Genomic DNA, 16,999 nt, shown 5'->3' on the forward strand with positions numbered 1-16,999 from the left:
TCTGTTTTGAATGTAAGGGCTGGGCGCTGGCATAACACAGCTCCAGGTTGTCTCAGAGAGGAACCTCCCTGGGAGAACACCAGTAACTGTCAGGTGGTTACTCAACCCCAGCTGCGCCCAAGCCTGGGCAGGATGTGGTAAGTGTCTCCTTTTAGCTCTGGCAGGCGTGTTCCTACGACATAGGATAGTTCGAATGCCACTCTTATTTAAAATAAAAGTTACTTGACATTTATAATATCCTGGGATATTCTGGAGAGGAATGGGGAGCAAATCAATGTCAAAGGTAGAGATGCCCTTGAACTTAAGAGGTATCCAGAGGTGAATTACAGTTAGATGTGGCTACAAGGCAGTCATGTAGTACATGTAGACAAGGAAAAGGAATAGCTCAGAAGCAAAGCAACTACTTTCTGGTTACAACCAGTCAGAATTTAGAGTGACTCCTTCAACGTGACTGGAGTCAACAGGTTCCCTGGGACCTCCATATTTGGAACAGCTTAAAGGTTCAAAGTTAATGTAGGTATTATAAGAAAAAGGGGCCATGCCAGCAACAAGGAGGAGAGTCTATCATTCCATGGACATTAGGTTCCAGAAGATTCCCAGCAGCCTACTGGGAGTGGAGAGGATGTGGAATAGCATGAAATCTGTCAGCAAAATGTTTGCTCATTTTCCTCTAGAAATATTCTACCTTCCCTAGGCAACAGCCCAGATGTTGGCAGGACTCGCCTCCTCAGCTATCTCAGAATATATCCATTCTCAGCCCTTCTTCCCATTACAAGTAAGAAGAGAATCTGCTTGGATCTCAGGGGCCGTGTGAGTGCCAGCAGAGTGGTGAGGTCATCTGGGCAGCGGCCCCAGGGGGCCTGCAGACTCATGGGCAGTAACAACTGACTGAGGTTCTTAATGGCCTTTGCTCTTGTTATTCTTAGGGAAACCTTTCTGAGAGCATTCTGCTATGCTTTTACTCCTCTTCTTGTTCCTCATGTATTTATAATGACATGAGGTAACAGAATGACTGAGGCAGTGGTAGAATTGGTGGGCTGGGCGGTAGTAGGCAAATGGGCTCACTTGCAAAGTGATCTGTGGTTTCCCTGCTTGGAGAGCTCAGGGCCGGGAGCAGTGTGGTCTTCCTCGGGTGCTCTGCCTGGGTACAGTGCAGTCCAACAACACGTTTGTACTTCAAAGAAACTGCTCTCAGCTTTATAACCATAAAAATAAGAAGAGGAGCCCTGGCCGGTTTGGCTCAGCGGCTGGAGCTTCGGAACCAGAGTCCCAGTTTCAATTCCCGCGAGGAGCACATAACCAAAATAAAATAAAATAAAATAAAATAAGGAGTAGAGGAAATCAAGATTTCTCTTGGATTTTTAAATATGATTTTTCTAAAAGACGTTATGCAGTTAAAAAAAAAAAAAAAACACCAAAATTTTTCTAAATATCTTTGGATCCTTAGTGTGATCTTCCCAGTTACATAGGTCCTAACTGTACAGCTTATTAGGACAACGGTCTCAAAGTCTCACTGCTGGTGAGTCCATTTATATGCCGATGCTGGCTGGCACTGGACCAAGTTGCTTCAGAGGAAGGGGCTGGGGGTCCCCACGGTGATGCCCATCATGGTGTGCATCAGAATCACTTGAGAAAGATTACAGTCCCTACCTTCTTCTTATGAGTAAATATGTTGGGTGGGGTCCAGCAAACTGTATTTTTCAAGACCTTTATCAAGTGATTCTAATGATCATTCAGTTTTAGAAAACAATCACTTTGATGAACTATCATCTATTTCAAACTGATAATGATATGACTCTAGTTGAAATATTTTATTTCAATCAATCCAGAATTCCCTATGGATAAGTAATATAGAGATGTTCATCTACAGTTTGATATCTGAACCCCAATATCTTCTTTTACATTTTTTTAAACCAACTGACTTATGAGTACTAAAATCCAGATAGGCATCTTACCTATGAGTTCCAAAAACCCACCCAACCCCACGTAGTAGGAAAGTTTTCCTTTCCCCTTGTGGAATGTACAGAGTTCTGACCAGAGCTTCCTCGGTGTGACCAGCTACAGAACACTGGTGACATATGACATACTGACATTCATCTCCTCAGGAAAATGGCGTGGGAATGACCACTCAGGCATCAGGCGTAGTCATTTCCTATTATTGTTTGTAACATAACATAATTGATTTAAAATTATTTTAAATCAATTTTTAAAATGGATATAAAATCATTTCCCTAGCTTTCAAAAAAAGAACAAAAATCACAGGTTCAAATAATCTACTTTTAACCCCAACATTCTAAAAACAGCATCGCAATAAAAATTTAGTTAAGAAAATTCTTACAGCTTAAGGCTAACATTAAAACCTACAAGTCCTGGCCCTAAGGAGGATTAACAGTGAAAGTCTCAGTAAACACAGCCAGGCGGCAAGTGCTGCTCTAGGTGTTTCACACAAATCAGCCCATTTAATCCTCTGGACAAGCTTATGTGCCATGTCCACTTATCATTTCCCCTCTACAAATGAGGACACTGAGGCACAGGCTCAGCTACCTGTCCATGTTAATACCAGAGACAACTAAAAGTGATGGAATTTGAACCCATACAGCCTGGCTCCAGGGCCACAGACAGAGCTTGCAGTAAGAAGTCAGATTTGAACTTTTAAATAAGTGAGTGGTGTTAGCAAACCTTTAAAGTACAAGACAGCATCTATTTAAGAAAAATGCCACTTCTTAAATTACTACTATTAAAAACTATCATATCACAATGATTTTATCTCATTTGCTTTAGATTTAATTAAACAATTTTCTAGATAGTTACCACCTTGTTTTTAAACCTTTTAAAATTATCCAAATTCTCTCAGTTACATTAAAATAGTCAATGGTGTATTATTTAGCATATTTTCCCCATCGACACACAAAGTGAATTCAAGACAGCACTGGATTAAATGACAAACTTGATTTGTTTTATTGGCAGAACCTTCTGTGTTTAATTACTCATTTTGTTAAAGCTAAAACTGGTTATTCCTCACTTGTCACCTGTAGTATAAAAACGGAACTGTTTAAAACAAAACAATCACCTTCCTTCTAGAGAAGGTTTGAATGAATCAAAAATGTTACAAAGCATATTTTCACTAGGGAGCTTGGCAGATGAGAACATCCAACACGCTTTCAGCTCCTTATACTTCGAGCTCGTGTGTGTGTGTGTGTGGGGGTGTGTGTGTGTGTGTGTGTGTGTGTTCCATTCATTAATTTCTTCACTGCACAACTGTTTATTGAACACCTGCCATATACCCATTATTGGGGAAGTAATGGTCAGAAGTGCTAAATATAAGATATACCAATATCAAATATAAATATAAAAACATTTTTCAAATCCTGTTTAGATATGCTTAAAAATATCTGCCACTTGGAAATAACCAATATTCAGAATAATTTAGAGTTTGTCAGACCTCAAACTTCCACACTGATTTCCTCACATTCATTTCAGCAAAGTTAAGCTGACATCAGTGCTTTCTCTACACAATCTGCAATAACATCACATAATACCTCAAATAAATAACATGCTCCTAAAGAAGCTGAATTTAGTTTTTGTTTAAAAACTCTGGTTCTTTCAACATATAGATAGGGGGATTATTGATCACTTACTTTTTTGTGTAATCTATATTTCTATGACAAAAACATGTAAACATATTCTATAACTTTGGAGTTCAAGAAATTATGATATGTATGAGCAAGTTGTTCCAAAATCAAATAAAATCTACAATAAACTGATACACAAGACAGATCTAATATATAACCTCACATAGAAAACTTGTTATTTTGACATTACGATTTACTGCACTGCACCGATTTCTCTTATGTAAAGTGTATTGCAGGTCATGTATTTCTCTTCAGAGTTATAAATTTTATTTTAAATTTCAAATAATATATTAGTTAATTATTTTGCCAAATCCAAAAATGAAATGGTACAGAGTGCAGCCAGAGTCCACCCAAGCAATGCTGCTCTTCTGCCTGAGCCAGGTCCACGGAGGCCAGGCTGCTGGTTAGCTCTAGAATATTCTCTCGTGTGCCAAGGTCCATGTGCGTATGTGCATGTTCTCCATGTTACTGTCAGGCTATTTAAATCTAAGTAAACTAAAGAAAAAGCAAATTAATATTAAGAAATTCTGTCCATTCAATTAAAACATCTCCGTGAAATATGTGAAAGTGAACCGTTTAGAGATTCCTTGGAGAGCTCCTCATAGGTGGCAGAAGGCGTCTGTGCGCCCTCAGGGTGGACTTGTTTCAGGGTTTCCTCTTTCAGTCAGGATTGGGCTTGTCCTCAACCAGTTTCTGTGTGGTTCTCCGTAGAACAGGGAGGGGAGTGGGGACTGGCCTACACAGGCTAAACCTTATAGCAAGTGAGGATATCTGACTTAGAGGATTAATTCCTGCTTGAATATTCCACAATCTGGCCAAGATTAACATCTTTAGATTTCAAACCCTAAAATACAGTCCAGGTCATGGACCACATAAAATTGTCCCCGTCACCTCCAATTACGTGATAAAATGACTGTGAGGCAGCATCCACAGGGACATGAGGCTGCTTCTAGGGGCTAGTGAAAACCAGAGGGGAGAGGAATGTGCTCAGGGGAGGCTAGTTAATCCAGTCTTCCTGAGGATGAGAGAAGTGTTTAATAAATTGAATTTACCAAAATCTCTATAGTAAGCCAAAAACCCAACAGCTGCCCACAGTTCAGATTAAGAATCAATACCTTAACACGAAATTTTTAGGGAGGGGGGATTTCTGAATAGTTTGTCAAATTCAAGTTCTACTTTATTTCCATCCAGCCATGGAAAGGAAACTACTGTCTCATTTGACGATGATCGGCTGTTTGCAGCTCCCTTACGAAACAAGGTCCTACTGTAGAGGAGAGGCAGGGCCTCAGGCCTCAGGCAGAATTTTTCTGGATTAGTGGCTGCACAAAGCATGTCAAAGCAGGGTCAGACCCATGCCTTTCCCAGCTCTGCTTCTCACAGACTTACAGAGCCTGGCACAGTCTGTACCCTCTCAACACTGGCAAACCTAAATGCCTTGGTTCTAGTCACGTGTGACTGTGCAGATATAATTGTGTAGGCAGACCCCAGAGAATCACTGGGTCTTTTCATAGTCAATCGTCTCTGCCCTAAACCCTCTGCTGCCCCTTCCCTTCCAGGTTACAAATGGGCTGTCAGCAGACACCTGGATGCAGACTGTTGGTGTGGTGACCAAGGGCTGGAAGGCTCCATATGCACCTGGGGTGGGGAGAGGAGATCTGTGCTGAAAGTGACAACCCAGGAGGCTTCCCTATCACCTAAATAGCCTAGCATGGCGATACTCAGTCCCCCAGTGAAAGATACTCAGAGGAGGAGCAACTGGTAGGGAACTAAGTCTCCAGAACCTAAACAGAAACCCTAAAATTAATGATCCTCCGTGAATTCCTCAGAAGACTGACTGAAGAAACAATGCACAAAATCATCTTTTTCAGTCATCCATGTGTAAGTTCTCTTATGTACTTCATTTGCTTCATGATATATATTTAAGAAGATTTTTCATACCAGAGTCACCGTCGACTCCTGCCTGAGGGAAACAAGGGATTCTGTGCAATCTGTCGGGCTGTCAAATCTGAATGACTCTTCTGCCAACATGATCTTGGTCAGTGAAAACCCAGACTAACCAGGCTTTAACAAATGTTTTTGATCAGGGTTAAGAGTGTTTACTCTTTAGCAGCTAGCTTTTAAAACAAAAGAGCTTTGGCTGAAGACGGGCTGGATGCAGCCAACACTGGTGTTTCTCACTTCTCGGAAGGACTCCCAGGGCCACCAGCTCAGTCAGCCCCGAGCGGAGATGACGAGCTCCTCTTTCCACGGCAGCGTCTATTTTTAAGGGCCAGCGCACACACGCGCACACACACACACACTGTGATATGGGTTCCCTCAGAAAGTCAGAACTGCCAAATCATTACTACATTTCTAATTTTAAATTTGAGTGATCAAACACCAAAACAGAAACTTGATTTTAACTGTTGCTCTACTAAAATTAAACTAGAATGTCATGTACTCACTTTCTCCTTATTACTACTGGCAAACTACATTTTAAGAAAATGTAAGCAGATTTTTTTTTGGTTGTTATTCATATCTATTCACATATAATACATATATAAACATAGATAACAGTGAAGGAAAGATGATCAATTCTCTCTAACAAGAAATGAGTCTTTTTCCACAACATATAAAAATGCATCTGTAGCAAAAATAAATTAATTAATTAAACAAAAAAAGCCTAAAAATAAGATTCAGTTTCAGAAAAGAATAATTTTTGAAAGATCATTTATAGTATTAACAGCATTATAAAGCTATCAGAACTGTGTAAAGAGAGTTTTTATGTCTATACAAATATATATATTTTAAACACAAACTAAAATCAGTAAAACTTATAATCCATATCTATGTGGCTGATGTCTTGACTCATCAGCTAAAGATGAAGGAGGTGAAGCAGCAAGAGAAGAGAAAATATGAGAAACAGAAGTAAAATAGAAAGCAAGAAGATGAAAATGGAACAAGAAGAGGAAGGAAGGAAGGAAGGAAGGAAGGGAGGGAGGGAGGGAGGGAGGGAGGGAGGGAGGGGAGAGAGAAGATGGTAACTAGAAAGTGGAGGCAGAGGAGGAGGCTAATTCTCCTTATATTGCCCCTAAGTAATCACCCTCTCCTCTGACAAACCAAAGAAGGTCAGGTAGTAACTCAGATAGTCAACTGTGTTGGTTATTTTCAAACCATCCATTCAGCTCAACAGCTGAACTGAATTGTTTTTGCTATATAGTCACCTAATCCAATTAACAGGTTTATTCATCCAGACCTGATGCAAGGGTCAAACAGGGGAAGTGAGGAAACAGCATTGCCCCGTTATTCTGTGTACTACACTTAATGATGGCTAAGACACAGGTATGTCTTGTTGCACTTGTGGAGTGAAAAGTCACCCTAGTACATGTTGATTTTAGATGAAAGAAACGCAGTGGAGAACAATCTGCCTCCTGTGCTATTCTATATGTTAGGAGCCCCTGGGGTCCCTTGAGCCTGCTGACTAGCCAGTGGCTTTGGGAGGGTGAAAGGAGGATGCTTAATCCCAGGGGAAGTTTCCCAGTGACCACAGTAAATTCCCTGAGGTTGGCAGGCCGAATGGGATGGCAGGAGGGGCATTTCAGATTGAGGAGAATCCCATGCAAGGCTGAGTAGGGAAGCCTGTGGCACCGGGAACAGGGCCATGTGGTGAGGGCACAGGGTGCAGTGGGATGCGTGACTGTGTCAGAAGCAATTCACCAGCCTCCACAGGACATCACACCAGCTGTCTGGACTGTGGAACCATGGACAGGGCTGAGGCCGTAACCTGGGACATTAACTGTCCTTGACCCTAACACACCATCTAGCCCTACATTTCCTGCATTGTCAAAGACTTCACATCTTCTTCTGCTATTGGTTCATTCTAATGATAAAGTTTCTGGGGAAAAACTAAACACACACACACATAAGTCAGAGGCTTGAGAGTACAAGGAACCTAAGAAATGGTGGGGTCAACAGTTGGTTTTTTAGATGAGAGGTTAAGTGACTTATGCAGATTCACAGGGTTCTCTGTTGCTTCCATCATACCGCCCCCTCCATGTCCTGAACTGTCAGAGGTTGACAACCCACAGTCATTTGGGGGGAATACAAAGTATCAGCAGCAGCCATAGCAGGTACTCAAAAATAATTGGAATGAGTACATGAATGACAAATGTTTTGCATAGTTCACTTGGTAAGTACAAGGTCTCACACAACGCATCATCACAGAAACATCTCCTAATGACACACTTCACAACCCTGTTCCCAAAGGACATCTTTAATTTGTATAAATAAGTGTAAAAAGTTAAAAGCAAAACATTATTTAAACTAATTTCTCACAAAACCCCATCACCTTAAACCAAATCACAAGTGAGGAAAGAACAGACCCCTGAGCCACCTGGTATTCCCAGCACTTCCTAGCCACACTGATCATTAAGCAAGCGCTGCCTCTGATAGGACCCTGAAGGATTCAACTCCAGGGTTATTAGTGATGGTCAGACTATAGAGCAAAGATCTTTGGATACAAAATTCAAAGTGTGGAAATGAACATTTAATGTGTTCACAGCCACAGAGAACCTACAACAGTGCATCTGTGTGTATGTGTGCATGATGTGTGTGTGTGTGTGTGTGTGTGTGAATATACACATGCTTGCACTGGGGTTACATATCTGTGGGTTGTTGGAAGGACTGGCGAAGCCACAGAAAAGTTTCCTCTAAGCTTCAATTTCTTTTGAAAAGCACACTATTTTATATTTTGACTTGTAATCCAAGACTTACAAATCATGTGTGACATGTCAGCAGGTGATGCACCGTGGTCCTCCAGCTTGTATCAGCAGGAGCTTGAGGTGCAGACCCACTTCCTCTGGACCAGCACTGTACAGCACATATGTCTACTGCAGCTTGAACTCAATAAAATAAGTCAAGTTCAAGTTTAATTCCTCAGTCACATTTTCAAGTGCTCAACACACACCTGTGGCTCATGGCTACCCTACAGAACAGCACCAACCAGACAGTATTTCCATAAATACAGACTGAACAGTGATGACCCAGACCTGTGAGTGGCCTGGACCATGTTTCAGCGGGTGAATGTGCCACTAATGAGCTGTGTCCTCCAGACGGCATCACCTAGAGACCTCCAGGCAGTTCTAAGATCCCCACTTCTACACAAATAATTACACTGAGACTTTCATCTCCATGTGTTTGTTCTTAACATTTTGGGAGTCACAGCCCCTGTAAGAAACATGCTGAAAACAATACATCTTATCCATTCGATGAGTTTTCAAAAAAAAAAAAAGGAACATTTTCATATAGTTAATTGTTGGGAGATAGTCTAACCTTCTAAAGCCTGTTCATGAAACTGTTTAAAATTATCTGGTCAACAATATCAATTTTACCATTGCCCTTTAAAACACAATTACCCTGCACTATGGTACCTACCTGTCAGTCTTTTTTCATTTCTTTTTTTTTTAATTTAAGCTAATTAATTATAGAAAGCATCATCAGCTCTCACATTATCTAGAGAGATGCTGTGCATAAAAATTATGCCTAGCATACTCACAAAACTCTCAGCTCACAAAACTCTCTGTACTAAAATACCAAGGTAATTTGTTCTCAAATCTTAGAGCATTCATTTACCATGTAATTGCCATTTTTATTTGGAGCTACTGAATTAATTGTAATTTACTTTTAATGAAATAATTATCTTGTGAAGGACAAATGTTGGACTGTTTATAGCCCCATGCTCTTCACACTTTGTGCAAAAATAAATGTGAAAACAGTACTAACCTACAATGTAGGCAGGAGGGCACCTAATGTACTAGTTCGAATAAAAGGAGCTTCACCAGTAGTAAGGTGACCAGATGAATAATCTTAAAAAAACACACACACACAAAAAGTAAATCATGAATTCCAAAATTTCTGTTGTAAGACAGCTTCTCTCACACTACTTATGATACACAATAGTTCATCTGATATGACCAAGCTCTTTCTAAACTCACTTCAAAATCTTCAGGTAAAACTACCTTTAAAAGTTTTGCTAACTTTTATAATAAAAGTTTCAAGAGAGAAAAAGTTTGAAAAGACCGACAAAAGTGAAGCTGATTAAATGATTTATTTCTGGAACATTCTGGTTAAATGATATCAATGTCAACCTTTGCCTTGTCAATGAATCAACATTTTATAGATAGTGCTTTATGACAGTGCAAAGAACATGGGTTTAAAAAAAGAGATGGGTATCTGACATATAGTTGTCTAAATTTAACAGATTAAAAGAAACACACATGAACTCTTATCAATATAAATTATAGGGGAGGAGAGAGCTTTGGAAGGTGGAGAATGCAAACAGTAGGCAGATACTAACAGTAGTTAGGAACCATGGCAGGTATTTTTAATTCTTTCATTTAAGCACTTCAAAGACAGAAGGTTGAAGATGAAGAGAATCACTCAGGGCACTTGAGTGTGAGTCCATTAAAACTTAAGCTCCATGAATATAGAGATTTTGTTTTTACTGTTCCTTCTCCGACACCTGTGCCAGCCCCTGGAAGGCAGTGAGAGCTCAGAAAACAACTGCTGATAAAGAGGAGGGGGAGGCCCAGCACGGTCTACTCCTGTTGTGAGCAGGAAAACTTTGTCTCAGGCATCAGGAGAAAAAGCAAAATTCCAAAGAAGATAAGAATAAATCAGGTTTGAGAACAGAAAATTTAAGTACTTAAATAAACACAAAAGAAATGAGAGCTTAATCTGAAGAGATGGCAGAAGCTTCCAAAAATAAAGGATTGAAGACCAAGAATGGGGATGGAGCCAGCCAAGAAGGAGCAACTGGCTGCACACTTCTTCCACAGAAGCCAGCAAGTACAGGGATAAGACACTGTTAAACACATATGTATTCTTGCTCAAGACATCTCTAACTTTTTCCTGCTCCCACCTGAACCACCACCTTCCAGATCCAGGGTCTCCTTCCCAGGGAAAGTCAGAATATTTTCAAGCTCTGAAATTTTGGGATTACATAATCCACATAAGTAGAAGGGACCTTAGAAATCCTTCAGTCCAACACTCATTTCAATAGATGAGGCTCAGAGAGGTCAGAACTTACCCTAGGCCACACAGTGGGTGATTAAGATCAGGGCGCTCCTCCAGGTCAAACACCCCCCATTTCCAAATTCTTCCTCCACTGAGAGGGGAACCACTCCCGCAAGCCTGGGAGGTGGTCGAGGGCCGGCGCTTGTTTGCTCTCCCAGCTTTCACGTTACTTCCCTCCCACGTGTTCCCCACTCCTCCTTCTTACCACAGCTCTCTTCTGAAATATTTAAACACTGTTAGCTGCCTGAAAGCTCCTTGAAGCCTCCAGAGAAAACTGATACAAGTCCAAATCAATAAATTTCATCTCAAATGGGAGGATCCCTGCTGGGGCACTGAGCATCGAGCTTACTCATCCTCATCAGCTGCATTATGGTAGTTATCTACTCACAGAATTCTAAAATGTTCAATACTTTCCATAAAAAACTGTATGAAATGATAAAGCCAAACCATTATGTGTGTGACTAAAATGAGCATCTGGTGGAGTTAGGACAAGGAACATAATTTGGAGGCCACAGAGCCTAACATGCCCATGTTTTCCTCCAACCTGGCTCAGACCAATAGAGTCACCAGCTGCATCAGATACCCAAAGCAATACTTGCACAAAAAAAGTAATAGACATTAAAATGTAATTTGCCTTTGGGTTTCATAATAGCAAGTGTTAAAGGAATGGACACATTGCAAATAAATGAATGTAGCTAAATTGTGTGACCATCCTAATACACGGTAAATTTAAAGATGTCTTTTGTAAGAAAATCTCTCTATAAAAACAGTACTAAAACTTTCAAAAATATTTTACCTTTCATAACCCACCTACTTCTTAATTTAATATATTTTTTGCTACTGAAATCAAGTGGTTTCCTAACTGAGTTTTTGGCTCACGCGGCGTGTTTGTCCTTGTTGAGTGTGAAAGTACAACACGTGCACATTTTAAACTGTTGGTTTAAATGGGAGAAAATTATATATAGTATTTTCAGAAAGTATGAAAGACCATGGCTTAAAATAGTTAAAGTATTCAAAATCTAAAAAATATAAACATATTAATGTAATTTTTCTGTTTAATGACAGTTTATAGCTGAGCCTACATTATTCGCCAGCTTTCCATACTCAGGAGGTAACTGAAAATCTGGAAAGAAACAAGAGACCCCTGATTAATCAAAACACAGTCCACAAATTGTAAGTGCATTATTTATAAAAGCCCTTTCACTCTTCACTTAGAAAATAATTGTTCTTTTTTATACATAATTCTTCTATCAATATGGGTTATATAGCACACAAACCCTAACATAGCTAATTAGAAGTGAACAACTTCCAATTAAAAAAAGAAAATAAGCTATAAAGCCCATATGAATATATTGCATCTGAAATGGGCAGGATATATAATTCACAGTATAAAGAGCAGCACGACTTTTTTTTTTTTTTTTTTTAATCTTAACATGGACCATAAGGAGGGAGAGCTGAGCAAGCAAAAAGATAAGAATTTAGAAAATAAAGGCAAAAGGATTGCTCTGAAGTCTGTGGACAGTGCAGAGGTCAGAGCCCCACCAACTGTCTACCCCTGAGATGGGATCCTTACAAAGAGGTGCTCAGACCTAAAGGGAGGTCAAAGCAGTTGGGAGGTCTTGGTGAACAGTGCCCACTGAGTTGTGGGTGTTAAGGAGTGAATGGGCAATGAAAGAAATAGGTGATAGCCTGAGGTCAAGGGGAGCTTTATTTAGGATGGAGGAAACTTGAGCATGTTTTCAGCATGAGGAGGAAGAGCCAGGAGAAAGGCAGAAATTGGAAATAAGAGAAAAGGGGAACAACTGTGTGGGCAGAGCAGAGAAGGATAGCATGAAAAGCACAGAAGAACTGATCAGCCTTGGAAGACCACCTCTGCCCTGGGAAGCCTTCTTCAAATCCCCATCTCATCTTGCTCCCCCACCTGGTGGTTCCTGGACAAGGGAGTTGTTTGGAACAGTACTGCTCAAGATCGGTCCTTGCACCAGAGGAATCAGTGTCACCTGAGGGATTGGGTGCTGCTATCTGGCCCTACCCAGGTCAACTGAATTAGAATCTGCACATTAACCAAGATCGCAAGTGATGCCTATTGAAGTTTGAGAAGCACTGGGTTGAAGCAGTGGTTATAAATATGGACAATGAAGTCAGGTAAATCTGAGTTCAAATCCAGTTCTACCCTGACCCCATGGCATGTGCCCTTGGAAAATCTTCCCTAAGCTTCAGTTTTTTCCTCTGTAAAATAGGAATAATGACAGTAATATCTCTCAGGGGCCACTGTAAAAAATTAAATAAGATAATGTAGATAGAGAGCTTGGCATACAGTAATAATGGATGGCACGTTATCATTGTTCATCCCTTCCAGCCTACTTGTATAATAGCTTTGTCATGTCTATGTCTCAACCCTTGCAGGGAAAGAATTCACCAAAGATAGGAACACACTTTAGTTGTGTTCATCTAAGGCATCCAACCCAGAGACCTGCACACAGTGTGCACTAGTGATGTGAAGCGCTTAGTCTGATGAAATGAATCCAGGGCTGTGACATGAGTAAATCAACTATCCCAAACAAATATTAAAGCTCTTTCTTTGACTACACTGACATGAAAGCCAGTTAGAAATAGGTTATGAACTTGTTTGGGATTAAAAGATCAAATTTCAGAAGAGAATAATCAAGTTGTGAGGTGAAATACATTCCTCTTTGAAAATCTCCCACAACAGGAGTACCGTAAGAAAGTGAGACAGAGCTCCCTTTGAACAGACATCAAGGTGCTAGGCCTCCCTTGCGAGGTCAGCAGGGCAAATCACTCTGAGATGTTTCACCTAAAGGATAAAGTTTAATGCTTGGGAAAAGTACATAAGTCAAATCACACCACTAGATGAGTTCCTTCATTTTAGGCAAGGCTCCAATAATGAAGTGGCCGACTTCATCGAATGTACCTTAATTTCCTGTGTTGGCAAAAGCACACATACATAAACCCCATCAGGCTTGTAAGAGTAAGACAAATGTTTCTGCTTGCATTATTAGATATAGAGGAAAACATAACTTCTAACACAGAACACCAACTTCTGTAGTGAATAATATATAACACTGGCAAAAGAATGTTATGGAGTACAGTTAAATTTTGATATGAAGAATCCACAAGTCATTCCAATGCAATTCAATTCAATCAACTCACATTTGTGGAGCACCCACTGGGCAGTAGGCTCTGGCCTAGGTTGTGGGGTGGTAAGAGGGCTGGGCCCAGGTGCCTCTTTGGGCACCCTCTTCAGAGAAAGGGAGCACCAGGGCACAGTGCCAGGGCCTTGGAGCCCAGAGGCAGAAGGTCAGAGGAAGCGTCTTGGAAGATTTCATCTGCCACGACCTCCTGGCAGGCAAAGGAAGACAGAACGCTTCAGGGATGGTTGCCAGGAAAAAGCAGTGGCATCAGAGACCCTGACAGGGAGGCTAAGGAGTTGAGCTTCAGCCTTTAATCAGTGGGAAACCACAAGGGTTTGGCTCTCGCAGAGCGACATGCTCAAATCTTTGTCTAGGAGGGTCATTCTGAGGATGGACTAGACAGCAGAGAACCTGGGGGAAAAGACCAATTAAGAGCAATGTCATCAACTGGGTAAGGGACAAGGAGGTTCAGGAGGAGGTAGTAAGCAGGAGCATCATTTCAAAGACAGACTTGGTGGCCTTGGTGACCATTGAGAGAGCAGTCAAGGTGATGACATGTTTTCTGGTTCAGTTACAGAACAGTGAAGAGTTGAACTGCAGGAAAGCTCCAGATGGAGGAATTCTCCTACTCACAGGGAGGCCCCTGAGCTGTGTGTGTTAATATGAAATAGCAGTGAGTGTCCAGAAGGTCCAGGCAGTCCTAGAGGAAGGAGAGTACTTCCTTTACATCCCAATAATAAAAAGAGGCCCCTGGTGGCTTATCCCCATAGCTCTCTATTAACCCCTGAACTGGAGAACTTGTGACCCTGAATGCTGCCTTTTCTTTGGATAGAATCCCTCAATTGTAGAATTTTTAATGACTCCTGGTATTTCCAAATAAGTTCATTCTGATTGAAATTCAAAATTTTCCAGAGGTGAGGTTATCAAGAACAGTATGTCTCAAAGGACAAGCAAAGACATCTGCGTTTTTTGAATGAAGTAACATAAACTGGGTGCTTTAACTGAATTTTCCTTTGCAAGTTATGTTCCTGACACCAGTTAGACTAATTTCAAAAAAGCATTTTCCTGAGGCGTCTCTCTGCCCATCTGTGCCACCTCCTCTCCTCTTCAGAGGAATGACAAGGATGATCCACTCCTGGCAGGACAACCAACTCCTTGGATCCTCAAGAGTTCACCTGGTTTGGTGAGAAGAGGCAGCCAAAATAATCCTAGCCCCCTGCTGCTTCTCCTAAGCTGGGGGAGGGCATTTACACCTTATAGTTTTTCTCAGCAGGGGATCTCACCAGCATTTGGCCAGGGCAATGCTTTGTCTTATGTGACTGTCCCACATTACAGGGCATTTACAGTTCTTAACCACGTTCCCCCAAATGCCAGCCCTTTTTATTGTTGGGAAAACCAGAAACACCCTCAAGCACTTCCAAATGCCTGCCAGAACTGTGGTGCAGCCTCTGGTTAAGAACCACAGCAGTATTAACAGATGAAGCTTATTTCTATAAATATTCTGTTTTTCTACCTGATAAAAATAATTACTACTCCTACTGGTCCAATTGATTCAGTATAAAGAAACAATTTTTTTTTTTTTAAACGGAGAAATATGTAAAATAAGCCATAAATCTCCTATAGCTCATTGTTATTTTTTAGCAGAAGCAAATCATTGAGCTAAGTTACAAAGAGACCACAGCCATCTCTAGGGCTTAAAAAGGCTCATACATTTTTTCTTAAATGATTTAGAAATAAAATATAGTTCAAAATCTAGAAACTAAAGCATTTTTAAAATAAATTCTGGAACATCAGAAATTCCATAAAGCAGGCCCGAAGAAGCAGAGTACCAAGGTAAAGAACCTTTAAAACAAAGGTCATACAAAAGGCTCACTGGTTATTTACATTTCCAGATGTATTAATAATAGGGATGAAATACAGCCTGCCTTTCCAACCTCTACCCCCACACTTGAGATATAATCAATGAAGTACTTTGTATTGTGAATACACTTTTCATTCCAAGCCTTCAAGTGCTAACTAACATTTAGAAAGAATGTAGTTACTAAATTATAATAATCAGATTGTTACTATAAAACTTCTTGGTACTATAAAGTAAATTCTTTTGTTTTTAAGGAAATAACCCCAATCATTCCAAAACCAAACAACATGCCCTATGGTACCTAGAGGATTAACTTCATTAACTAGCACGCCCTGGCAGAACACGCCAGCGCCTGGAATCCACAAAGCCTCAGAGCGTGCTCAGACACACGGCGTGGAGAAACCACTGCATACAGACTGAAAGGAAGATTTTTCACTTACTTCAAATTTCTGTATAATCCTTGTTCCTCTACGTTAAAAGGGGAGGAATCAAACTGTACTTCCTTATTTTTCTAATTGAAAAACAAACAAAACAAAACACAGTATATCCTCCAATTGGCTTTGGGCGTCCTCAAGTATTTTCTTTGGGTCTCCTCCTTTAAATGAACACTACTTTCAAATTCTAAACAAAAAATAAAATATCCAAAGTTAGGCCAAGAAACACTGTACAAAATCAAATATCAACGCAAACCAGGCAAGTGCATCTATTCGAAGTGACGACTCAGAACAGGGTAAATTTAGAACGTGCTCTCCACCCGGCGTTGGGCTGCCAACTGCAGTACACAGGTGAAGGCTACATCCCAAAAGTTTCTCTGAAAAAAGATCGCCAAAATGTTATTAAAAAGAGTCTTCTTTTTGAAGTTGTCGGTCCCCCTATGTCCTTGATGCTGAACTTCCCCAATCTGGCCTTGGCGTGGCCATCCATTACTGGGTAAATCCACGTGAAACCTGAGGACTCTTCAGCCTGGGAGGACACAGTCAGAAGCAGTGGGGCAACTCACATGGACGGGCCTTTTATGGCCTGAACTGGAGGGCCCTGATCTCAGCTATCTACCAAAATAGCTCTTGGAACTCAGAGGAGCCCATCAGCTGTTGCAATACGCCTGGCAGCAGTTACCTCAGATGCAATGAGTTTGCTCACATTGTCTTTCAGCTTCTTACACAGAGAAGTAAAAAATGTAGCATCAGTCTCCTGAACGAGGGAATGACAGTGCAGGATGGAGTGGGCACACATTTCTAACTTTACTTTCTGAGTTAAAAAAAACACACCACTATAATCATTGATAAAGCTCAGAAGCTGAACAC

At 40.7% G+C, this 16,999-nt stretch overlaps 1 protein-coding gene across 12 annotated transcripts in view; it reads right to left on the reverse strand.

Moving 5' to 3' along the window:
- The window catches only part of SVIL (supervillin), a 241,688-nt gene that overhangs the window by 134,852 nt on the left and 89,837 nt on the right, over positions 1-16,999 (reverse strand). For 5 of the 12 annotated variants that reach the window (XR_004958394.1, XR_004958385.1, XR_004958383.1 and 2 more), the window contains exon 5: positions 16,136-16,316. The exons of 2 other annotated variants lie outside the window; for them this stretch is intronic. The gene's annotated coding sequence lies outside the window, so the exon portion shown is untranslated. Of the gene's footprint in view, positions 1-11,512; positions 11,618-11,787; positions 11,809-13,871; positions 14,046-14,084; positions 14,249-14,468; positions 14,538-16,135; positions 16,317-16,999 lie in introns of those variants that run through there. 5 more of the 12 variants (XR_004958390.1, XR_004958391.1, XR_004958393.1 and 2 more) reach the window with 5 other exon arrangements.

This window comes from Molossus molossus, unplaced genomic scaffold (assembly GCF_014108415.1).
Source record: "Molossus molossus isolate mMolMol1 unplaced genomic scaffold, mMolMol1.p scaffold_m16_p_1, whole genome shotgun sequence".
Taxonomy (NCBI): Eukaryota; Metazoa; Chordata; class Mammalia; order Chiroptera; family Molossidae; genus Molossus; species Molossus molossus.